The following is a 26,036-nucleotide window of genomic DNA, read 5'->3' on the forward strand; positions in this document are numbered from 1 at the left end:
GTACAAGTTATTTAATACATAAATAAAATTATTTCTGGTTATTGCAAGGAGTTTTGCAATTGAAGAATACGGTTGCCTGTTGTGAAAAAAAATCGCTGATAATGTACTGGGTTTATATTTTCAAAGAGAATTAGAGATGTACTCTTTATGAAAGCTGGAGTTTAATAGACAGGAACATGTACAGGATGTTTATACAAAAACGATGTAAACATCTGCAATCTGCTCCTTTAAAGAAAATTGAGCGAAATCCCATCTAATACTCTTTCCTTTCTGTTACTTATAAAATGTTTTCTTGTAGCTTCACGCCTGACTGTTTAGATATTCTCTTCATATATGTATTTATATATAAATAAGCCAGTTCGAGCAGGGTTGTGCCCATTTGCTGGCCCGCAGTGTTTGCCACACACACGTGTATACACACACACACACACACACACACACACACACACACACACACACACACACACACACATACACATACACACTGTCACTGCAAGTGAGAGAGAAAAATAGAGCGACATGAACGAGGAGCCTCGGCGCCTGGCATCGTTTGCAATAACGTGTCGCATCCCCACAAACATTAACCAAGGTAAGGGACATCACAAATATTTCTGCAAGTCTTTCAAGTGAAAATGAAAGCTTTTTAGACGATTAGAAGGCAAGTGTGAGAAACCCGTGCTTTGATTCGGCGTCGTGGCTTAGAAAGTGCCATTCTTATTGTTAGTTGCCATGTTTTATAAAGATGAACTACAAAAGCAAATGCACAGGGCAAATCCAGACGGCGCCTGCATCTCTGAAAATACTTCCTCCGGTAGAATCGTGGGATTTTTGCTAAAATTGTACGTGTATCGAATGTCTATGAAGGACGAGATTCCCTGGAAAAGCCGAATTCTGCAATCGTTTTGCAGTGAAGGTAGGATTAAACTAAGTGTCAGCGACTCGATGTTAATACAATTGAAATCAGTTTGCAAATAGCAAGACCGTTAAGGATTGGTAAAAAAAATGAGATGTTCTTTAAGTTCCAAAAATATATACTCATGCTGAATTATACGGTTAGGAGACGGCAGAGAATAGATATTAAAAGTAATACCATAGCATGATAATGCGGCTCGTTGTAGAGCACTTTTTAAAGAAAACAACAGCCATCAATAGCATACTGTTGCTAATCAACTTGCGCCAGTAACCCCAGCTTTTCTATAACAATAATAAGGTCGTTAAAAAATTAAGCGTACGGTAACGAACACTTTTTCCATGCCTCTTGCAAAACCACATAAAACGCTTAAACCATAATGTCAATAAATGCATCGTGTTTTCTTTGTGTCCGGTGGTAAAAAGAGTATGAAGCTAGGGATTTTGCCGAAGTCATCAATAATCAAAAAGCGGACGGAGCTCATAAAACTAGATCTGTGCTTCAAGGGGATAAGACAAATTGGAACATTATAAATATAGGTGCATTTGCTTAAACAATTTACAGATCCTTTTGTTAATCCTGAAGGCAGATTATTGAAAGGTATTTTGTTAAGAAGTTTGTCGATACATTATAGTTTCAGAATTTAATTTCATTGTTTTGATAGAATGTACGCCTGCGCCTCCTTACACGCACGTCTTTAATTTCTTTGGTAATATTCGCAAACGTTTTCCACCTGCCCGTAGCCAGCACATTCATTACGAAAATTACTATAAGTAATTTCTTATCCGTAACTGAGGAGCATACCTAGATGCCACGTCCTAAAACAACTCTGAATGTTTTATTGCCATCACTAATATATAATCCATTGATATTATGGAATTAAAATATGAATAGGCAAAATTAAAATAATGTAGTTATATGCTTTAATAAATCAAGTGCCAAAGGTGGATTTAGCATTTCTGCACGCATGAACAAAAGAAAAACCTATCGTTATGGCTGTCAACATTTCTAATATTTATATAGAGTTAATTAAGTTATTTTTGTATCTTTGGAACTAAACAGTGTCCTTTTCTGTTGGACACTGTAAGCGATTAGATATTGTATATAACTTTTCTGAGATAAATTAAAATAGCATATATTAGATAAATAAAAATACTGTTTATTGGAAAAACGGATCAGTTTGGTGTTCACGATTCAGCTTTAAGTGCATTTAGGCAAAAAGAACTAGGAACAATTGTTGATGCCAACTACATGCAAAATTACTAAAACAAAAGATTATTGATTGCAAATCAAATAGCTTTAAGAGACAAAAATTATGGCTTGCATGTGTAAAATTCTAGTGGCTGTGTTAATTTTAGTGGCAATGTTACGCTTACTTCATTTAAACAGCATCAGACCATTCTTCTTTATCAATAATACCCTTCAAAATATGCTCGTGAGACAACTTGACCTCCCATTGATACGCAATTTTTAAAGATCAAAATCAGATTTGACAGAGTCGTGTTGATTGTATGCGGGATGCAAATCAAATTAATAAAAAGGGAATGCACGTAAACGAGTTTTGGGGTTAAGTTATTGTAAACAGGCTGCGCAATCACTGACCCTGATTAGGCCCGCGTTCAGCATTTATCAGCGCTCAGGGCTGAGGGAGAGCGCAAGCCGAGACCACCCACGGTAGGAGTTAAGGCACGCGTGTGCCCCTGCTTTAATTAACATCAGCCGCCCCCAAGATCCCCCCACTCTCCCAACAAGGCGCCCCCTCTCCTCAACTTTCATCAATTTAAATAGAGAAAAAAGTTTTTAAAAATGTTCTGTCGTCCCAATAAAAATTCTGGGTAATCACGGGCAATCCCAAATCCAAGGGGAGGGGGGTAATGTCAGGAGTAGTTTCATCAACTGTTAATAAAATATCCATCACTCCCTTCCCCTAAAGTGGTGACAGAGTAATATAGTGTCTTCTTAATTGTCACAGTGACAGTTCGTCAACCCGAGGAAAAAAATTGCAAATACCATCAACTAAACATGGCTCAGAATGTGGGGACGATCTGGTTCTCCTCTGTCTCCGCTCTATAGATATTTTTTGACTTGCCTAGTCTTTGTTTTATCTATCTGCATATCCCGCTGACGTATGCAAAACTCAAAGTAATATAGAGAGGAAAGATTCTCATGAAGTAGGAGACAGCACTTGCTCCGGGCCTATGACCCTCAGATGAGCACTGAAAGAAAAACTCGTTTTAAATCTTGTCTGTGTCCAGATAAAAATATGATATGCAATTCGCAGTTGAAAAATGTGCACAACTCAAACAGTGAACTTACAACTTTTTAAGCAAGTATAGGTTGTGGTTACCAGAAGGTTGATTAAATGAATTCATACACTGTATGGAAGTCTTGATGGCACATGATATTCCATTAACTAGACTTTATGAGATGAGAGAGATTAAGGTTTGCGTTGGCGTGGACTTAAACAACTATGTTTTCTGTAGTTCAAGTAATATTAAAGCTATGTTGACAGGGGGGAAAACCTACTGAAGCGTTAACATAATTTAAATTGATGGCACAGTATATTATAGTTGTTATTATACTTAGTACAGTGGTTAGAAAGGGGCAGGCATTCGGAGAATAGTATCAATATCTATCGTTTAAACTGAAGTCTCAATTTGGCCAGAGCGACGAAAACGTACTATATATATATACACACACACACACAAACACACACACGCACACACACACACACACACACACACACACACACACACACACACACACACACATCTATCTATCTATCTATATATATATATATATATGTATGTATGTATGTATGTATATATGAAAGCATGCATTAGGGGAATTAAAAGCGCCTCTGAACGAACTGGATGAAAATAAACGGGACAGATTTTGGATGACAATGTTGACAGTGTTTTGTAATAAATTCGGGTCTCATCGTGTACCCGTAAGAATGTATTGCTAATAATGCTTTGCCCTGGATAGCAATATGCAACTTCACCTTCAGTTTATGATTTGAATGACAATTGTGAGCAGGCCAATCCCAGTCTCCAATAACATGCAGGCTTGGACAAAACCATGACTTCCGAAGAGAAGCCAGCGTTTTTTTTTTTAACACAACCTCCAATTAGAAAAGCAGGGGTGTAATTTCAACGTCAATACTTGAACAGAGCCCAATATTTTTTTAAGAGATAAATCTTTTTTGATCCAGAAGATATCAATTATTTTTGTGGCGTCCCTATCTCGACCCATTTCGGCAGGCTCTTCAACTAAAGACACAGATTTTCCATGACGTTATTCCAGTGAAATATGTGACAACGATGTAATTGAGGGAATTTATAGCCCCCTCCGTTGTTTAGTGATGTATTTTTAATACTTGCATCGCTGGTTTTTAAACAGAAGGTCCAATTCGAGTCTGAATTAAAGTAAACAATAGGACGCCAGTCAACAAATAATCATATTCAGTTTTTGTATTAGAAATGCAAACTGCATGGGAACTAGTTGTAACTATATCATGTATTAACCCCTTTAGCTATATGGGTACTTTGTTACAGGACGGGCAATTATTTGGGATTGCGTGACGCCTTGGTGGTAATAAATAAATAGAGACAACGTATAAGCGGATGTATGTTAACAATGTAAATTAATTGCACTTATGAACATTTTTTTCTCTAAGACACATTCAATCATCCCCCTTTTAGATGCTCCGAACCACGGCGATATCTTTTGAAGTTTTAGCGGTATATGCCGGTGTATGTGTGTAATGTGTACGGTATTGCCCTCTGATTTTTCGCTGGCCTCCTTTACACTATAATATTCTTAATGTTCTAGCTTCCATATTTATTAATTGGACTATAGAGCTAATGACTGGCAATGGCAAATCTGGAATGAAATTATCCAGCAATTGCATACAATTCGAAGGACGACATTTGCGTTTGTCGCAGCTACAACACAAGTAACCATTAAAAAAAAATGCACAAATTCCATAACATCAGATTTGTAGCAGTTGAACACGTTTTCTCAGATTCTGCGAGTCAAGCAGTTGTTACAAGTGAGCCGACTCACTGGGTTGCAGTCTGGTAATTACTTTACTGTTACGCTCAAGTAACTTTAACTGTAAATGCGAAATATTTTAATATATTTATTGTTAATTATATTTCTTTTGGGTGCTAAATATCATTGTTTTTCAATTATAGATTCACATTTGAAATCATTATACCCAAATTTGTGTTACCCTGTATATATCAAGGCTTTTGATTGCACACGGTGGGACAGAGGGGGAAAATTTTGTCCAATAGTTTGATGCATGACCTAAATATAAATTGCGTATCTAATATTTTGACTACCTTTATCATAGAATGCCTCGCAGTAACATAGATTATTTTCTCAACTATTAAGCGAAGTATGACAATTTTTTATGGTCTCTACGTAGCAGATTCAGTTATTCAGGAGAGTTGCCAGTCTAAATTCAAGACGATTCTACTTTTTTTTGGCAAGTCAACAAATTAGGAGATGAACAGAACGAGTAAGGTGAAGTTCAGTATACAACGAAGTGTTCGTAAAAAATAGAGACTGAGAAACGTGTCGGCTGCTTAATGGTTAAGGGCTAGCGGTATTGTAGTGAACAAAACCGCTAGCTGCTGTAATTCCTACAATATAGGAATTGGCAACGAGCATTCTCAAAGCAACTGTAGTAACGCGTAGTGAAAGAACATGCGTTTGACTGAACCATTATCAGCCAAAACAAATCAGAAGCTTGAATGTAATTATAATTACAGTTACGTCAACATGTAGATCTATTATCTGCGTTTTTTTCGTAAATAAGCATCATGATATTAAGTGGTAACTAAATTTTGAACTGCAAACCTGGCATAGTTACCACTTGCCTCCTAAACAGGTTTGACTAGTATCAATGTATTCCAATAGTTCACATAAATATACGAAGAGTGCTTTTCTATTTTCTTATGAATTATTGGCCACTCATGCATGATTTTTTTCCCCATTCCAGTTTAATCATATGCCAAAATGCAGTCTCCCTGTTTCACATTGTCATTTGTACCAGCTTCGATGAACTGGTGAAGAATTGCTTCGATAGGCTTCATGTCTTGTATCGAAAATCGTGCTGACACATTTGACAGAGCATTAATTAGTAAAACAGTGGTGTTGTAGTTATATATCGTGTTGCTATGTGCTGTGTACATTGATTAGGTAATCCTGCATTGAAGGGGGATGGGAATGTGTTAAATGGGCGCCATTCTATGAAGCAGCACTAGAGGGCTCACTTCGGGGTTCTCCATTGGTTGAAAAGTGCACTGACACAGCCTTAAGTAAACATATTTGATAAGGGACTATCACTGTTAAGTAAACATAATTAGAAACAAATGTATATCTGTAACTATTTCACCGATGGTGGTTTGGCCTGCTCAAAACTCAATTTGTGCTCTGCCTTATGACGATGGACAAAATCTGAATAAAATAAGTAGGGTATCGGTCTTCCAATAAATGATCCCACAAAAATGTATAAAAATAAGCCAAAAGAAGAACGAGCATCCCCGATATCGTTAATTGATACCTCTTAATTGATATAAAAATCAAATTTGCATCTCTTCAAATACTTCCTTGACCTATCCCAGTATCTCCTTGCAGCCCCTGATGCCTCGATTTCTGAACTCTTGTCTGATCCTCATTTCACTCGTTCCACTACTGACGATCGTGCCTTCAACAACCCAGGGCCGAAGCTCTGGAATTCCACTCTTCATCTTATTTTCCTTTGAAGTATTCCTTAAAACATGCTGCGTTGACAAACTCTTCCTAATATCTCATGTGCTTTGCCGACCACTTTAGTCTGATGTAGAAGTATATAATTTTTCAATTGGAAACAAAGGCCAAAAAAAAAAATGGACAGCAAATCAATCAGCATTCGGCATGGAATGAGTAGCCTTGGATTTGCCCATCAATAGAATAGATTAGATTCTGTATTGAAAGTCCTTAATATCAACGGAATATATTATAGGTGAGATAAAAGTGATAACCACCTGAAAATTCAATTGCCAAGAACGTAACATAATAGGGTAATTGACTGAAGGGCGTTTAGTACAACGACAGTGCTATACATACAGTAAATAGAACCAGTACAGAATGATGGAAATTAAATTAAGTCAATCACAAATTGAGGCAATTTCGAAATTTTCCGAATGTTGATATTTAATCCGAGTTTTCACTTTATGGACGAATCAGTTTACAGGAGAGTATTCTTTGCAGCGTTGAGATTGTGTACCTCATTTAGACAGTTTCTCAATAATAATCCCTGTTGTCGAAAGGAAATAAAAATGCCCTCAATGGATCCAGAACGAATACTTGTCAAACATAGAGTGCCGAAAATCCATTTATAACCACACGCAGGCCAAGTTTTATTACATACAGATCATTCCAAACTAGCGAATATATTCCTGGCATAGTCAGTTATGGTGTAATCAATGCTGTTATTTGCAAATTATGCGCCAATTTTTCACCTCTCTCTGGTGTGAAATCAGGTTTGTACTGATTGAAATCCGATTTTCCCAGGTATGGGAAAATACCAGGCAAGCTCATCTTTGGGCAGGCGTGAGAATCCAACAAATATTATCTAACATTAATAACTTGATATTTGTTGCCCTAAACGCCAGCGGCGTAACAGGCAGTAACTAACCATGACTAGATACATCGGCACAAGCGGTAAGTAGAGCAAAATATTAAAATATGCGGGAGGTTGATGATGTGAGATGAAATGCTAATTTAATTAACCCATAATGATATGTTATGCGGAAATATCATGCATGATATTTCTGCATGACATTCTTCTCAATTCGGGGAAGGAATTAAAAAGTAACTGCGGATCTCAGATATGAAACAATTATGCAACGTATTGAGACCTGGACAATTATAAAAGAAGCGTATTATCACTAAGCGTATCCATCATTCGGGGTTCAATTAACTTTCAGACTGGTTTGTTGTTATTTTTGAAAACACTCAGAATATCATGCTGCCTGACCCTTCGAATATTTCCAGAATGTTCTATTCTGTATATCTTAAGCAATTAGATCTTGTTTTTAAATCAAAAGCCTTCCTTCCGTGAAAATAATTAGCTGTGGTTTCTTGGGATCAATTGACGTCATCACATGTTTTCTCTCCTCATGGAAAGCTCACACTTGTAACTTAGTTATAGGTCTATGCATCCCGTCCATCGATATCTCAGATATTGTTCGGAAGGGGTCTAAACAGAATAATTGGGGGAATTGATGAATGTTTCTGAATTATGGAACGATTTAATCAGAATGAGCTAAAAACTCAACAATTTATTCGGCTGACCTTACATTTTCCTTATTATGAGATTGTATGCCAGTCCACTTCTGTTTTTTTTTGTTTTCATGCAGAGGTAAACTTTTTCAATCCAATACAATTCGCAAGAATGGGTAGCACTGTCCAGAAAGCGATATTTAGTGCACGTTGTCTGATCGTCCAATAGCGTACAATTAAACGGTAATATTTAGATCCCAGGTTGTTCTTTCAGTTTTGAATTGTGCACGCCATTACATATAAAGATATTCTCTTGTTGTCTCATCCACTACAATGATTTTGTACTTTCATTAAACTAAAGAGTGCTTCTTCAAACACTAAGAGTAAATTGACAGTATTCTTTTATTTCTAATATTCAAATTGAATAGCACAAATTATATAGCGTTTGGAAGTTTATTATGAGTGGCCAAAACTTACTACAGTGACAATTTGTTATGATGGTCGCACATTAATTCGCTGCAATGCATGTGATACGTGACGCCGCGATTACCTAGAGTTACATCTTCGTTTCAATAAAGCATTTGCAGGTACTTCCAGCCGACTTGTATAAGTCGAGCCAGTTCTATAGTTTGCATTTTTCATTGTCGGCTTGTGAAACTCTCGTAGAAACGCGGTGTATTGAGTATAAATTAGATTGACTATTGTAAACTGATTTTGGTTTATAGTAGTCTACCGTTTTCTCAGGCTTCCCTGGTTAGGTTGCGTTCGGGCTCATAATATAAGTTATGGAGAATACAAGCAGCCCCGGTGTTCCCAACCACTTCTCACCCTTGGGTTTCCCAATCAACAAGCAAATACTTCGGTCATCTCGAAAACGTTTCCTCTACGTGCTCAAAATACCTTTTATATAGTACAGAGGAATTCCTTCCAGAGGTTGATCGCTTTCAATTGGATTCTGGAGTGCGTGGTATCTATATTCATAAATGTCATTACGTCAAGATGTTATAATTTGTTAATTAGATCAAATTAACTTTGGTTATTATCTACTATCGGTATTTTTCTATCTCTCTATCTAGTTATCTGTTTATCGATCTATTTATCTATTTATCTACCAGTGTATTTATAGAGTTTGGTGACATTAGATCTGAACCATCCAAAGTTTGGTGGTGGATATTAATACAGTCTTCAAATCTAATCGCGTGACTGACAAGCGCAATTAAACTGGGGAATATCACATCCTTCAAATAAAGCCGAATAAACCCCCTGAACATGAAAACTAAATCTCAGCAAGTTCCAACACCAGAAAAAAATAACGTTTATTACAATAGCCACATAGCATTTGCAATGGGATTTGCCAGTAAAGACTGCGCGTGTAAATAGTGCAGGTATCTTATTGAACTCACTGAACGTTACATTATCTTTTTGATGATGTTTATAAGATAGAAAACATTGCACAGTGAGAACGCCAACGATTTGGAGATCTCTATCATGTTTTCTCAAAAATAATTAAAATGTGCTGAACGGATACAACATACATATTTTTAACCAGTCGATTGATCGAAGCAACTCAAATACATCAGATAGGGCACTGCTGGTGAATGTGGATGCCATTGCTTGGTAGACGTTCTGAGATATGATATCTGAACTAGTTGATAAAGACTATGTCTTAGATTGAATGGGATTCCCCATGTTCAGCAATATAATCTGCAAAATATTCTCTTCATTATCTGTGGAGAATAGTGACAATTTTCCCGATTACCTGAAGAAAACTAATCTTAATAAATGCATTCTACTTCCCACACACCTACGGTTACTAGATTCTGAATTTTAACCTTTTAATGGCTGGTGGATTATTCGGGCACCGCACTGAACTTTCAATTCCCTTCGTGCAAGTTTACTTTTTCTTTGCTTCTCAGTGACATGAAGTTATTTTCCTCGAAGTGTCTTGTTTTAAAGAGTAAATAGCAAAGAGCGGTTATTCAGTAATGAAGGCTCGTCGGGTCTAACAACGTTCATTATTTCCAAACCTATACTGCTGAAAGCTAAATAAGCCAATCATTTTCTCGATGGGTGGTATCTTTGTAACTCAACATAACTATTCTAAATTCTCGCTTTGATAAATTGATGCTGTATTCAAAAAGGGCATCAATCATAAAATACACATTCCATTAATCACGATCAATCCTGTCAGCAGACACAGCTAGCAATTTGGCTTGCGTTCAATTTCTGCATTTGTTGAACTAAACGTTTCTCCAAAAGTAGTATGGGAGGACGTGAAGGTTTATAGGGAGGGAGTCACTATTCTGAGCCAACTTTTTTTTAACATACTTTTCCACGCACTCGAATTTTTTTCTCCGATAGGACATATTTCAAAACACATGTGTTGTAAACTGAAACTTGCATTGTGTGTTTCTAATATTGAGATATCAATCTATTAAACTGAATGCAATACCAGTCTCTGAAAAGAGCCCACACCAGAATGGATGCAATTACCTTTTGGGCCACACAATCAACACTAACGAATGCAGCTGTTCTGTACAGCATCTGGCACTTTCTGGGGTTACTTTGATGTTTCTTTCATATTGGTTTACCATGTACAATTGTTACCACTGCTGGATTGTTAAACCCTTCCTCCGCCAATCCATCCTGGGTAAATTCATCGAAACAATTGTTATTTAATGCACGGCACCACAGGTTAGCATGCACTTATAGTTTAACCACATTTATGTACAAATTCCTTACTGATTATTAACTGGATATTTTTTGTGGACTCATTAAATAGACATTCAATGCGAAAGGCGCATTGTTATGTGGCTCGACTGAACCTTTAACGTATATCGCAACCTTGTTAATGCCCGTTCCCAGTAATAACCAAATTCTTGTCCTCGGGATAATCGCCCGAGTACCTGACGATGATGCGGATTCTGGTTTATGACCAAACACAGTCAAGTCACGGAGAGGGTGGACGCACACAAGATTATAGAGAGATTTATTATTGAAGTCTCACTGTCGATGAATTATTGATAACGAATGATTATTACAAGAGTACGGAAAATGACGTGCATGCGATAGAATAAACGAGAGATCCTGTTTGATTAAGTATTAACTACTCAAACAGTGGCTGGCGATGACTCGTTCTAAAAAAAGTGGTTTATTTTCTTTTAGAGTCTATATTAAGTAAAAAAAAGGGTATATTTTGTTTTTATTTATTTACATTTATTCATACGTACTTGCTTGGCTCCGTGATTAGTTCAGGATCTTTGATACAAGTTTTTAAACGAAATCAATAAGCTTTAAAGCAAATAGTTAACGGATGTCCTAAAAGTACCCAGGAATATCAGTGTTGTAGCCACATAGTAATTTAGTTTCTATTTTTTTGGGGGGGGGGGGTAGGAGTGACATTATATCCGACAATATTCAGAAGCTAACTTAGTTTTCTGTTCATAATTTTTTTTAAAAAAAAACTTCAGTACTATAGTATAATTAAATAATAATTTTGGTTGAAGTGTCCAGCCTGACATCTCACTTGTGATATCTCACAGCCTATCCAAAGTGGCCTCATATATCATGAATAGTTTTTAACGTCAGGATGTAATCTAAAAACTGGCCAAAATCTGAAACATTCGATTTTGATTTGATATTAATATTATTACCCCTTCTCACTTCAATGGAGCAGAACTCAATTTCCGAAAAATTTTCACGCTTTTTCTGCAACGGTGCATGCTCATAGTCAAGCATCCAGAATCTGATTAAATTTGGAGATTTCCTTTCTCTTAGATTTTCAGCATATTTATTTTATAGTTGACCCAGAAACTGTGTAAAAAAAGTGTTTACATTTCAGTAAAGTTGACATTCCTTGACATCTGCACGGATTCTTGCTCTAAAGCAGGTCAATAAAATTTGAGACATATTGATTTATTTGAAACCTTGATACACAAATCCCGCAAGTTTTCCAAGATAGACTGTTTATATGCAGCTTGGTACAACTTAACATCATGAACATTATATGACTTAAATTTATTGCTTGGGTTTATTTCAGCGTATTTGCATTATTCAGGTTGGTGTTCGCCCATTTACAGGTATGTGATATAATCTGCCCTGTTTGATTCAAATTTACATGAAAAGAACTGCAATAATGTGCAAAATTCAAATTTTTATTGCAGAAAAACCCCATTCGTTTAACAACTAATACATTCCCATACAGTCTGTACACTTCACATCTCACACAAGCTAAGTTGACCTGACTAGCTCCGATAATTACGGATAGGTAGGACTTGAATATGGGATATCAAAGATTGCAAAAGTTAGATTAGCATTTGTGCTCAAGGTATATGATAGTTTTTATTAAAATCAGTAAGCCAAGATATTGGAGTGAGGTTCTGGTAGGGAATAAAAAAATGGAAGTTTTGTGATTTATTGAAATTTGTATGTCAGAGAATTATTCAGAATTGGACGGTATTTCAAAAAGAACATTACTCTATTTCTTCCCCGTCAAACTGATGACAAATGAGCGTGCTCTTCCTGAAGATGAGTTGCAAAACAAAGCAATGCCTTTTTGTGATGAATCAGAGTTGGAAAAAGAAGTAAATTATTTGTTTTTAGTTTCATCAGGGTTAAGAATAAATGATACTGTTTGTTCTGAATGGTGTAATTGATATTATGAGGCTTCTGTTCACCAATTTGTAGAATTATAGTACAATAATATGAAGGATGAATAACACAGCAAACACACATAACCCCAATATAACAATTGCAACCCATCTGTAAAATCTTGCTTGTCAGCTTAAAAAAAAGTTATTTCATATATGCTGCAGTGTGTTTACTTCACAATAATGTTTGACATTATGATCCAGCATGCAAGAGTTCAAAAGGCATCATGAGTAACAACGAGTGCTCTGGAAATTCATGATGAATGAATTGCAGAATTATTTGCTTGCTTTTACTTTTGGTTTAAATGAGGAACTACTTGGCCGTTATAAAATAAGGTGGAAATTTAGTACACCTACTTTGTAACTGCCTGTTATGCTGCAGGCATTTAGGGCAGCAATGAAGGTCCTCCATTTTTGGAGGAGTTCGGGGCTTTTTTTAAGCACAAAATAATCTGCAGATGCTGCGGTCAAAGCAACACTCACAACACGCTGGAGGAACTCTGCACGTCGGGCAGCATCCGTGGAAAAGATTGAAAAGATCCGTCCTGACGAAGGGTTCCAGCCGGAAACATCAACCGATCTTTTCCATGGATGCTGCCCGACCTGCTGAGTTCCTCCAGTGTGTTGTCAGGGCTTTTTTTATTGTTTCAGTAGCTTGGTTTCCACTACTGTCAGTCACGCAAGTCCCACGTGGAGTCTCAGGAATACCACTGCACTCAGATGTAGAAGGATTCTTCACTGGTGTTTCTGTAACAATTTTGTTTGACCGGTCAGGGTTGTTACCTCTGAGTTGAACCCCCGAACCTCTTAGGTTGGCCTCTACCCTATGGTACCTGTTTGGCATGGGTGAGTGACCCTCCCAAGAGCCAAAGGATAAAGCCCTGACTCCAGCCGACATAGCTCTCCGGATCATTGAGGTACTCAATCCTCCAAACCATGACAAGTTTGTGGTCCTCTTGGATGTTACTACACTACTTGTTCACATAATTAATTTATTATTGAATCTGAAAATGAATATGGTGCAAACATTATTTTCATCTTCTGTAGGGTAAATTTATTGTATGAACGAGGGTAAAAATTACTATTCTGACTTCCATTGTAGCTGCAATTGATATCTTGGAGAATGGGAGGTTTTCAAACAATCCCATATGTTTAGGTAGGCAAAGCAATAGCCTGGATACTTCCACTGCTAACATAAACAATTACCATAATATCTTCAGTATGCATTGATTTTAATAAGTAATATTACTTGTTATTGGAAACCAATTGGATTAGAAAATATGGGGGAAATACTTTGGTCACTTACTGTTGTGATATTACAAAAGCATTAACATATGTTTAAGCTGTGCCTGTGTGTAGAGGAGATGAACTGTGGCTCACATTCCCAGGGTGTTACAGGGTTCTCCAGTTTTGAAGGACTTTGCTTTTCCCTATAGCTACTAAAAAGGTAGGTAATATGTGCAGATGCAACTTTGAGGTAATGATCAGTGAATCATACTTGGCAATGTTGTTTGAGAAGATATTATTACGAAGAGAAGTGTGAAAGACTTACTTTTATATTATAATCAAGAAATTCTTCTTTATGTTCCCTGAGCAGACATGAAAGGTTTTATGTGCATTCATCAAAAGTATAAAGCATCCAAAGAAGTCTAAAGTTATAAAGCATAGTGTGTCGGAATGCACCTGTCCTTTGCTTGGTAAGAGAATCACTAGAAAGGTGCTCCTCATGAGTCTATGCAGAAAGTGGATTGCTAAACTAATTGAGAGTAAGTCTGACCCCCCACTTCTGCACTTAGCCCAGAGTCTAGGAGCGCAGCATTAATGTGCGGAGCTCAGGACCTGTGTGCATTTTGTATCTGGTCCCTCAGCTTTATGGTTGGCCTGTCAAACACTTCCCCATTCTTTGGGACGGAGTCACCTACTTGAAAACCAGATACGTCTTAATATTGTTACTAATGTTTCTTAATTAATTTATAGGATAACATATTTTGGAATCATGTTATTATATTTTAAATCATAGAAACATAGAAAACCTACAGCACAATACAGGCCCTACAGCCCATAATGCTGCGCTGAACAAGTACTTACTTTAGAAATTACCTCAAGTTACCCATAATCATTTAGTCAGAGTTAACTTTCCCATAAAAGAACAGAAATAAACAGGAGCAGGGGTAGTTCATCAAGTCTTTCAAACCTGTCCGGCCATTCAATCTGATCATGACTAATCTATGCTGGCCTCAACTCCTCTTCAGTGTCATTTCAAAAGGTTCAACAATACCTTGTTCCCCACTGCCATCAGGATCTTGAATTGATCAGAAAAATAACCTTAACACTAACATAAAAACATAAGAAATAGAAGTTGGAGTGGACCACCTGGCCTGTCGAGCCTGCTTGGCCGTTCAATAAGATCATGGCTGATCTGGCCATGGACTCACCTCCACCTACCTGCTTTTTCCCATAAACCTTAATTCTAGTACTATGCAAAAATCTATCCAACCTTCTCTTAAATTATTTACTGAGGTAGCCTCCACTGCTTCATTGGGCAGGGAATTCCACATACTCTCCACTTTCTGGGAAAAGTAGTTCCCCCTCCCCCAAATCTTGAGGCTATGTCTTCCTAGTTCTAGGTCACTACCTCACATTATATAATTTTTTTGTCTCTCTCAGCCTGCAAAAACGTCATTATGTTTGCCATACATTATGTTTAATTTATGTTAATTCAAGTTTATGTTAACTTATGTTTCTCATATTTGTAATGCACTGTGAATAAACTTGATCAGTTCATCATACCCCTCTGTTTCTTAATTCATCAAATATTTATTCTCCTCCATTTTAAATACTTCTAATGATCAAGCTTTCTCCACCTGCTGAGGCACAAAATTCCAGAGATTTATTAACTCCTGCAAAAAATTGATATGGAGCTCTGTATTAAATGCCCAACCCTTTATCTTGTCGGTAGCTCTCTTGTTTAAGACTCTCACGCTAGTGTAAACATTCCAGCATCTCGGCCCCCTTACAATCTCATAAATTTAAGTAAGGTGACTTATTTTAAACTTTAAGCAATGTAGGCCCAATCTATTTAGTTTCTCTTGGTAATTAATTTTGAATAAATTTTATTCATTATTTAAATTTCAACCATTTATAAGTATCTCTGATTGTCAAACGTCTATTAAGAGGTCAAAAGCACAACACAAGGGGGGTGAACCTCAGTTTCTGGCTTCTGAACCGTCATGGCTACTCATAGACTCATTTGCCCGACTGGGCTGCCAAGGGTGGGAAGACCTTAAGTGTGATTAACCCCATAGGATATCAAAAGGCAAGAGATCCCCCAGAGGATGAATACAAAACGTAAACTGGGTCCATTGTTTTCTGTGGTGATAAAGACCTGCGAATCAACTGAAGAATTGAAAGTTATGTGGCAGATTCTAAAAGCAGTACACTTTGTCCAAAGATCTGCAGAATTAACATCTGACTCCCATAAAAATGCTCTCATCATTTTCCAATAGAATAGAATTAGATTTAACTCAATAGAAACAGACAGTAGACCAATCTTTTATGTCCTAGTAAAAACAAAGCTTAAGTACCAGGAAATGGGGGGCATGGGAGATGAAAATTACAAATTATTTAACTGTGCACGTCTGCTCACTTTATTATTCTAACAGTAGAAATGGAATCAAGCACGTTCTAAATAAAATTAGGAAAATTCTCTAGATACTGCCAAATTTAACATCCACCTGGCCTCTACAATTTTTAGTGGAAGTGTATACTGCATTATGATTTTTGTTGGATTCCCAACAATATGTTTAATGATTTTCCATTTAAGCACTGTGCTTAAATTAGAAACTTTACCAGAATAACAATGAAAGGAGAGCGACTTGAACTATTATAACTATACACAGATTGATGGTTCAGCTAATTCAGACAGTAAATAACTGAGACCACGAAGGTGCCAGGTTTGATTACCAGTCTTTGCTATGTTAATTGATCCTATTCAAAGTAGCACAAGGAATGTTATATTTAACCTCATAGTCTAAAGTCATATTTTAATTTGAACTTAAAATGCCTTTGTTATTGCTGGAGTAAATTTGTTTGTTAAGATTCTGCTAAAATTAATTTGCGCAATGACAAACACAAAATCTATGAACGATACAGTTAGTCACTACAGTAGGATGTGGTTTTTGTTTTGCTGTTATGTCATTTTTAAAAAATAGCTCAATTGACATATGAGAAATGTGGAAATCTGGAGAGGTTTTACTTACGCTGCATAAAGTTGGTTTATGGTCCAAAATATTTGTATTTAATAAGGCTGTCTATCCAGTAATTTTTGCACTGTACTGCCGCCTCAAGGTGACAAATTTCACAACATATGTTAGTGACAATAAGTTTGAGATTGATTCTGGAACTGCTGGAGCTGGTGCTTTGCTGTTTGGAGAGCTTTCAGCACTCTGCAGTCTCTGTGAAGATTCTGGGAGGCAGAGAAGAACCTTGTCAGAACCTTGTGGCTGGAAGACATGCTAGATGGAGCGGGGTGCGAGCTGATGTTTGGCTCCATTTTATAGATTGGATTGTTCGCCAACTAAAGCAATGAGGGCAATTGAATCATCAAGGCGAATGTGGAAGTTTGGAAATCATTTGGGTGTTCCAGTGCTCTTCAGTCTCTGAGAGAATTCTGGTGAGCGAACCTTGTGGCAAGAAGGCTGCAAGATAAGGTGCAAGCCAATGTTCGGCTCCATTTTCCTGACTACAGTTTCCACTGAGCACCGAGTGACGAGGGAGATTGGAGCATCGAAATGAGTGCAGAGGGTAAGCGCCAGCTGCTTGCCTTTGGTCAGTTGCTCTATACCAGAGAGGGGAGAGCATGTCACTGTGCCCAGAGCGTATTGCCCAGTTTTTCCTGCATTTTGGACGTGGACTTTGGACTATAGACTCTTTTTTTCAGTCTTACAGTATTTATGTTCTTCTTTTTTTTCGCCTGAGCTTGTTTTTTTTTGTGTGGGAAGGGGGAATTGTGGGTTGAAGTATCCGATCTGTTTTGTTTGTTTTTTTGTGCGATAAGAGGGATTTGGTGGCCAATGTGCCTGATCTGTTCTGTTTGTTTTGTTGTATGGGAGGAGGGACTTGGGGGGGTTGATGTGTCTGATCTAGGGATTGAGGTGCCTGATCCATTTTGTTCGTTTCTTTGTGTGGTGGAGGAGGGATTTGGGGGGAATCAATGTGTCTGTTCCATTTTTGTTCATTTATTTTGTGGGGAGGTGGGATTTGGGGATTGATGATTGCGCTGCCTTTCTTTTCTTTCCTGGTTTCATGACTACCCAGAGAACTGGAGAATTTCAGAGTTGTATACTTTGATAATAAACTAATTTTTGTCCATGATTGCTCTTGGCAATTTTTTTTATATAGAAGTGGTTTGACATTACCTTATTCTGGGCAGTGTCTTTACAAGGCAGGTGACCCTAGCCATTATCAATACTTTTCGGAGATTGTCTGCCTGGCATCAGTGGTCACATAACCAGGATCTGTGATATGCATCAGCTGCTCAAACGGCCATCAACCACCTGCTCGTATGGCTTCACATGACCCCGATCGGGGTGGGGGGGGGGGGAGTAGTGCTAAGCCGGCGCTACACCTTGCCCAAAGGTGACCTGCAGGCTAGCAGAGGGAAGAAGCACCTAACATCTCCCTTGGTAGAGATGTACATCCACCCCTCAACCCAGATATGCAAATAAGCTCTTAAATTGCCTCCCAGATCCAATATCCCTAAGAATATGGAACAAATTGAATGATATTTATGAACCAACGCATTAGTTGTTTTATACTTGGTTTCAGGGACATTAAAACTTGAGCCATTCTGAAAGAATGTAGAAAGTACATGTGCAAATTCTATAGGGTGTGACTCACATGTTTAAAATTTCTCCAGTATTTTGTACTGTATTCATTAGCTACCTCTTCCTGGGTTGCAGCTGGACTGATGAAACAGAGAGGAATAAGTGGAAATTCAAGGGATCTGATTTAGTGAAGTGAAAATTAATACTTTCACTTGGTGAACTATTGGAAATGTGAGCATTAGGGAAGCTTAGGTTGATGTAGCTGTGAAATCTTTTGATCAAGAATTCACTTGTTGCAGTTTCAAAACTCTAACACAGAAACAGCCATTCAGCCCAATAAGAGGCCATTTTATGCAGCATAATAGAACAACATCATTTGGATGGAAGAAAAAATTAACAGAAATTAAAAAAAAGTGCATACCCATTTGCAGCTGCCAGAATTGGAAAATGGCATCCAATTTGCATACAGCAATATGATCATGATGAGCTAATATCATAATGTTTCTGGAGGGATAAACATTGATCAAAGTATCCCGATATTTCTTCTTTCTTCCATCATAATGGGAAACATCCCATCCAAAGATGGTGTCTCCAAAAGTGCAGGAATACCTGAGCACTGCATTAATCTTAAGCCTTTGGAATAGCAGGCCATTTAATTGTTGATCAATGTATAGTAAATCCTCCAACTGCAATGTGCTTTTTCACTTTACCGCTGAAATATAATCTCATAATGGAATCAGGAGCACAATTTTCTGGCTTGCTTTTCCTGTAAGCTTATGTGTCCATTTCATGAAACTGAAGTGATTTATACATTAAATGTACCTTTAATCATATGCAATCTTGTTGTGATTCAATCACTTATTCGGTTGTCATCTACCAAACTAAACTATCCCCTTACATTCTCATTTACAGTATATGAAGCATTCTCTGTTGGAACATGGCTGAATGTTTTTAATTTTCAAGGCATCTAGGTGACTTCAGATTATTATTGTTTTAAATTTAAATTACATATTGTGAATTGGTGGCTTTGATATATATATTTTTAATTTAATTAACTTTATGAAATGATTCATAGACCAAGTGTAGTACATAAATCAGAATTGAAGATCGACCACAGTGTAAAATATTACAAAAGATTGTAGGTGAAGGGATATTTACACATTTTGGTTATTATTCGATTTTAATCAAAGAAAAGCTATTTCCTTCTATTATCATTTAAAGAATAATGATCATATCGTTCATCAAAAAATCCCCAATTCAGTTGGAACTTACTATTTCTATCTAAAGCGCCCTTCACTGAAGCTATGTTTAATTAAGCTGAAACAAGACTATAAGCAAATAAGTTCATGCAAATCCAAGACTCCAACCAGCCACCTTCTAACTTCTCATCTTTTTTTTACAGTCCTGATGAAGGGTCTCAGCCAAAAACGTTGACTGTTTATTCTTTTCCATAGATACTGCCTGGCTGGTTGAGTTCCTCTCGCATTATGTGTTGGTATGAGATGCTCCCTCCTTTTTCAATATAAAGAGACATTGGACTGTGTAGGAGAGAGAGTTTGAAAGAAACAGGGGGTGGGAGGCAGTTGGTCTACTTTGCGCACCAGAGTTCCTGAGGAAATATTGGACTACATAGCGGGAAAGAGAGTTAAAAATAAATGAGCAGGGCAGTCAGCACATTTTACATGCCACAGTTCCTGAGGAGACACTTGATTGAGTAGAGGGAGAGGGAATTTAGAGAATTTAACAGAAGCGAACGGGGACCTCAGCACACTATGTGTACCTCAGTTCCTGAGGAGACATTGGATTGCACATAATTAGGCACTTAGCAAGATCCAATAAAAAGAAGTTAGGTTTCAAGGGAGCGACCATTTTATGAGTGAGCCAGCATTGGAGTGGGGAGTTGAGGCTTTGGCTCATTGAGGCTTCTGTGAGGAGAGGTATAAGCTGTAGGTAGATTCTTTTTCTTTCTTTATTCTTTCTTTCTTATTGCACATTTAGAGCAGTGGGGATGCCAGGCAGGACAGTGAAATGTTCCTCTTGTGGGATGTGGGAAGGCAGGGAGACCTCAAGTGTCCCTGACGACTACACCTGCAAGAAGTGCATCCAGCTACAGCTTCTAACGGTCTGTGTTAAGGAGTTGAAGCTGGAAATAGTCATAGTCATAGTCATACTTTATTGATCCCGGAGGAAATTGGTTTTCATTACAGTTGCACCATAAATAATAAATAGTAATAGAAATAGTAATAGTAATACTACTATTAGTAAATAGTAAATAGTAATAGTCATGGAAATAATAAATGGTAATAGAATAGTAATAGAAAAATAGTAATAAATAGTTAAATAGTAAAATGTAAATTATGCCAGTAAATTATGAAATAAGTCCAGGACCAGCCTATCGGCTCAGGGTGTCTGACTCTCCAAGGGAGGAGTTGTAAAGTTTGATGGCCACAGGCAGGAATGACTTCCTATGACGCTCTGTGCTGCATCTCGGTGGAATGAGTCTCTGGCTGAATGTACTCCTGTGCCCACCCAGTACATTATGTAGTGGATGGGAGACATTGACCAAGGTGGCATGCAACTTAGACAGCATCCTCTTTTCAGACACCACCGTCAGAGAGTCCAGTTCCATCCCCACAACATCACTGGCCTTTTGGATGAGTTTGTTGATTCTGTTGGTGTCTGCTACACTCAGCCTGCTACCCCAGCACACAACAGCAAACATGATAGCACTGGCCACCACAGACTCGTAGAACATCCACAGCATCATCCGGCAGATGTTAAAGGACCTCAGTCTCCTCAGGAAATAGAGACGGCTCTGACCCTTCTTGTAGACAACCTCAGTGTTCTTAGACCAGTCTGGATCATTCGGGAGGCTGAGAGGTTGATGGACAGGGCATACAGAGAGAAAGTTACCCCCAAGTTGCAGGACACAGGTAACTGGGTGACCATCAGGAAAGGGAAAGTGGATAGGTAGTCAGCGCAAAGTACCCCTGTGGTCATTTCCTTCAACAACTGGATATCACTTTGGATACTGTTGGGGGAAGATGACCAAGAAGAGGTCAGATCTCTAGCACTGTGTTTGGGTCTGTTGCTCAGAAGAGAAGGGGGAAGAAGATGTGTGTTGCAGTGATAGGGGATTCATTAGTTAGGGGACAAAAATAAGGCGCTGAGGGCAAGAACAAGATTCCCAGATGGTAAGATGCCTCCTGGGTGCCAAGGTCAGGGACATGTCCACAGCATTTTTAAGAGAGAGGATGAGCAGCCAAAGGTCCATGTAGGTACCAATGACATGGGTAGGAGTGGTGAAAAGGTCCTGCAAAGTGACTTCAGGGAGTTAGATGCAAAGTTAAATGACAGGACATCCAGGATTGTGATCTCAGGATTGCTACCTATGCCACATGCTACTGAGTCCAGAGACAGGAAGATCATACTGCTTAATATGCGACTAAGGAGCTGCTGCAGCAAGGAGGGCTTCAGATTTTTGGATCATTGGGCTGATCCTGTGGGAGGTAAGTGCAGGAATTGCAGGGGCTCTAGCAGAGACATTTAAAGTGCATACAGAAGGGATGGTTTGCACCTGACCTGGAGGGGGACTAATATCCTAGCGGGAAGAGTTGCTAGTACAGGGAGGTTCAAACTAGAGTTGCATTGGGATAGGAACCAGAATGCCAGAACAGATAATGGAGAGGTTGTGTAGACAGATGCTGTTGAGATTTCAGACAAAGTCAGGAATCAAAAGGTTCAGCATGGTGCAACTAATACCCTGAGCATATATTTCAATGCAAGAAGTATTGTAGCAAAAGCAGATAAGCTCAGGGCATAGATCAACACATGGAATTACGATATTGTAGCCATCTGTGAAACTTGGTAGCAGGAGGAGCAGGATGGCAGGTCAATATTCTGGGGTTCCGTTGTTTTAGACAACAGCGTGGGTGAGATTAAAGGGGGGGGGTGCTGTGTTATTAGTCAGGGAAAATGTTATGGCAGTGCTCAGTCAAGACAGACTGGAGAATTTATCTAGTGAGAAATTATGGGTACAACTGAGTAATAAGAAAGGTATGGCTAAAATACAGACCATTTAACAGTTTGCGGGATTTGGAAGAATTAATTTATAGAGGGATCGCAGACTCCTGTAAGAAACATAAGTTAATGATGGTAGGTGATTTTAAATTTCTGCATATTGGATGGAACTCCCAACCAGTAAAAGGGCTGGATGGGAAAGAGTTTGTCAGATGTGTTCAGAAAAATTTCCTTAATCAGTACATAGAAGTCCCAAATAGGGAGAGTGAGATATTAAACCTTCTGTTAAGGAATGAGACAGGGCAGGTGACAGAAGTTTGTGCAGGGGAATACTCTAATGCTATTAGTTTCAAGGTAATTATGGAAAAGGATATACCTAGTCCTTGGGTTGAGCTTCTAAATCGGGGAAAAGCCAATTTTGATGGTATTAGAAAGGATCTGGCAAGTGTGGATTGGGACAGGTAGCTTTTTGGCAAAGGCGTATTCGGTAGGTGAAGGCCTTCCAAAGCAAAATGTTGAGAGTACAGTATGTTCCTTTCAGAATAAAAGGCAAGGATAACATGTTTAGGGAACTTTTATTTTCAAGAGATATTGAAGCTCTGGTTATGGAAAAGAAGGAAGTGCTTAGCAAACATAGACAGCAGGAACAAATGAGTTCCTTGAGGAGTATAAGAAATGCAAGAGAAGGAAGTCAAGAGGACTAAAAGAAGGCAGACAAGGTGAAGGAGAATCCTAAGGGCTTCTACAGATGTATTCAGAGCCAAAAAAGAGCAGGGGACAAAATCCTTCCTCTGGAGGATCAGAGTTGTAATCTATGAGTGGACCTTAAAGAGATGGGAGAAATCTTAAATGGATTTTTGCATCTTTATTTACTTGGGAGATGGCCACAGTCTGTAAAAGTGAGGCAAAGCAACAATGAGATTGTGGACTCTATACAGATTATAAAGAAGGAGGCGTTTGCTGCCTTGAGGCAAATTAGGGGAGATAAATCCCCAGGGCCTGACAAAGTGTTTCTTCAGACCCTGTGGGAGGTAACTACAGAAACTGCAGGGACTCTGGCAGAGACATTCAAAACATCTGTAGCGACAGGTGAGGTGCTGGAGGATTGGAGGAAACTAATATTGTTCTGCTGTTTAAGAAAGGCTCTGAGAATAGTCCAGAAAATTACAGGCTGGTGAGTCTGACATTAGTAGTGAAGAAGTTAATGGAAGGTATTCTAAGGGACTGAATATATAAGCATTTGGATAGACATGGACTGATTAAGGGTAATCAACATAGCTTTGTGCATGGTAGGTTATGTCTAATCAATAATAGATAGATAGATAGATAGATATACTTTATTAATCCCGAGGGAAATTTAGTCTGGATGACAATGTAATTAACTGGGTCAACAAATTTGCAGATGACACCAAGATTCGGGAATGTGGTGGATAGTGAAGAAGACTATCAGAGCTTGTGGTGGGATCTGGACCAGCTGGAAAAATGGGCTGAAAATTTGCAGATGAAATTTAATGCAGACAAGTGTGAGGTTGCACCATCCATGGTAGACAGAGGAGTGTGGTAGATCAGACGGATCTGGGAATACAGGTCCATAGTGAAAGCGAAAGTGGCATCACCAATAGATAGGATTGTAAAAATGCTTTTGGAACATTGGCCTTCAGAAATCAATGTATGGAGTATTGGAGTTGGGATATTATGTTGAAATTTTATAAGAGGTTGGGGAGGCCTAATTTGGAGTAGTGTGTCCAGTTTTGATCACCTACCTACAGGAAAGACATGTTGGATTAAGATTTTAATTTAAGATTGATTTAAGGTTTAAGATTTACTTATTTAAGATTTAAAGGCTGCAGAGAAATTTTTCAAGGATATTGCCAGGACTTAAGGACCTGAGATATAGGGAAAGGTTGAATAGGTTAGGATGTAGAAAATTGAGGGGGAGATTTGATAGAGGTATACAAAATTATCAGGGGTATCAATAGGTTAAATGCAAGCAGGCTTTTTCCACTGAGATTGGGTAAGACCACAGCTAGAGGTCATGAGTTAAGGGTGAAAGGTGAACTGTTTAACAGGACCATGAGGGGGAGCTTCTTTACTCAGAATGTGGTGAGAGAGAGGAATGAGCTACCAGCACAAGGGGTGGATGTGGGTTCGATTTCAACATTTAAGAGAAATTTGGATCGGTACATGTGTCGGAGGGCTATGGTAGGCTATTGTTCAGGTGCCAGTTGATGGGACTAGGCAGATTAATTGTTTGGCATGTACTAGATGGGCCAAAGGGCCTGTTGCTGTATTGTAGTTTTCTATCATTCTGTCATGTTGTTGTGTTTTCATTCAAGCTTGTCCATACTGTGTATCACATTGTAGATATAAAGGGCACGTTTAGACCAGCAACAACTAGCCTGTTTAGAAAGAGAGACATGAGAGGAACTGGAAAAGCAACAAGCAGTCAGAGACACAGCAACAACAGTGAGTAAGATCAAGGTTAATTCCAAGTTCAAATGTTTGAATAAATTTATTACCTACCATATACTAACCTTGAGATTAATTTTCTTGCAGACGTTCACAGCAGAACACAGAAATATGATAGAATCAATGAAAAATTACACACAAACAAGGACTGACAAGAAACCTAAAAAGTGGAGGCTTAAGGTTTGCAAAGGATCTTCTGGTAAAGCCATAGGAATGTAACCACATGGAATTAAAGCCCTTTTTTACATGGAGGCAAATAAATTTGTTGTGAATGCGTGTTCAAGTTGACACAATTAAAACAGTTTTATCTCTATCAAGTGATCTTGCTGTAATATTTGTGCTATGTAAAATCAAATATCAATTTGGAGATAAGAAATTAAATAACATCTGTTGCAGATGTTTGTATTAACATAATCATTGCTACTATATAACTACACTGGAAAATTGTGTTTATTTAGTTTATTCATAATTAATAAATTTACTTAATGGGCTACAATTAATTGTTGTCATATTTTATTTTAGTTTTTAATTTATTTTTGAGACTGGAATTCTATTCCAATGTATGTTCCATCATATTGGAGAAGTAAAAATATTTGATTTATGTGAAAATATTTTTTCTTAAAAAAACACCAGTACAAAATATTTACTAAGCCGCTAAAGCACAGTTTCATGGCTAATAATTTTTCAAAAATTTTGATCATGAAATTTGCAGCAAGTTACATTAATGTATAAACACCTACGTTTAGATTATTAAGCATTATACATCTTCATTATTGGGCCATTTAAATTTTAACTTTTGTTGCTTAATTCTGCATTGGAATACAAAGTAAACTGTATTGTATAGGTTCAAGGTTGAAAATGAAATGAAAATTTGAAATGAAATGA

The 26,036-nt window shown here is 37.9% G+C and overlaps 1 long non-coding RNA gene across 1 annotated transcript; it reads left to right on the forward strand.

Annotated features, from left to right (window-relative positions):
- Positions 1-487: 487 nt before the first annotated feature.
- Positions 488-25,372, forward strand: LOC140210320 (uncharacterized). The gene is made up of 4 exons (XR_011889214.1): positions 488-589; positions 20,117-20,157; positions 25,047-25,148; positions 25,239-25,372. It is a non-coding gene; the product is annotated as an uncharacterized lncRNA (long non-coding RNA).
- The last annotated feature ends 664 nt before the right edge of the window (positions 25,373-26,036 follow it).

This window comes from Mobula birostris, chromosome 15 (genome assembly GCF_030028105.1).
Source record: "Mobula birostris isolate sMobBir1 chromosome 15, sMobBir1.hap1, whole genome shotgun sequence".
Taxonomy (NCBI): domain Eukaryota; kingdom Metazoa; phylum Chordata; class Chondrichthyes; order Myliobatiformes; family Myliobatidae; genus Mobula; species Mobula birostris.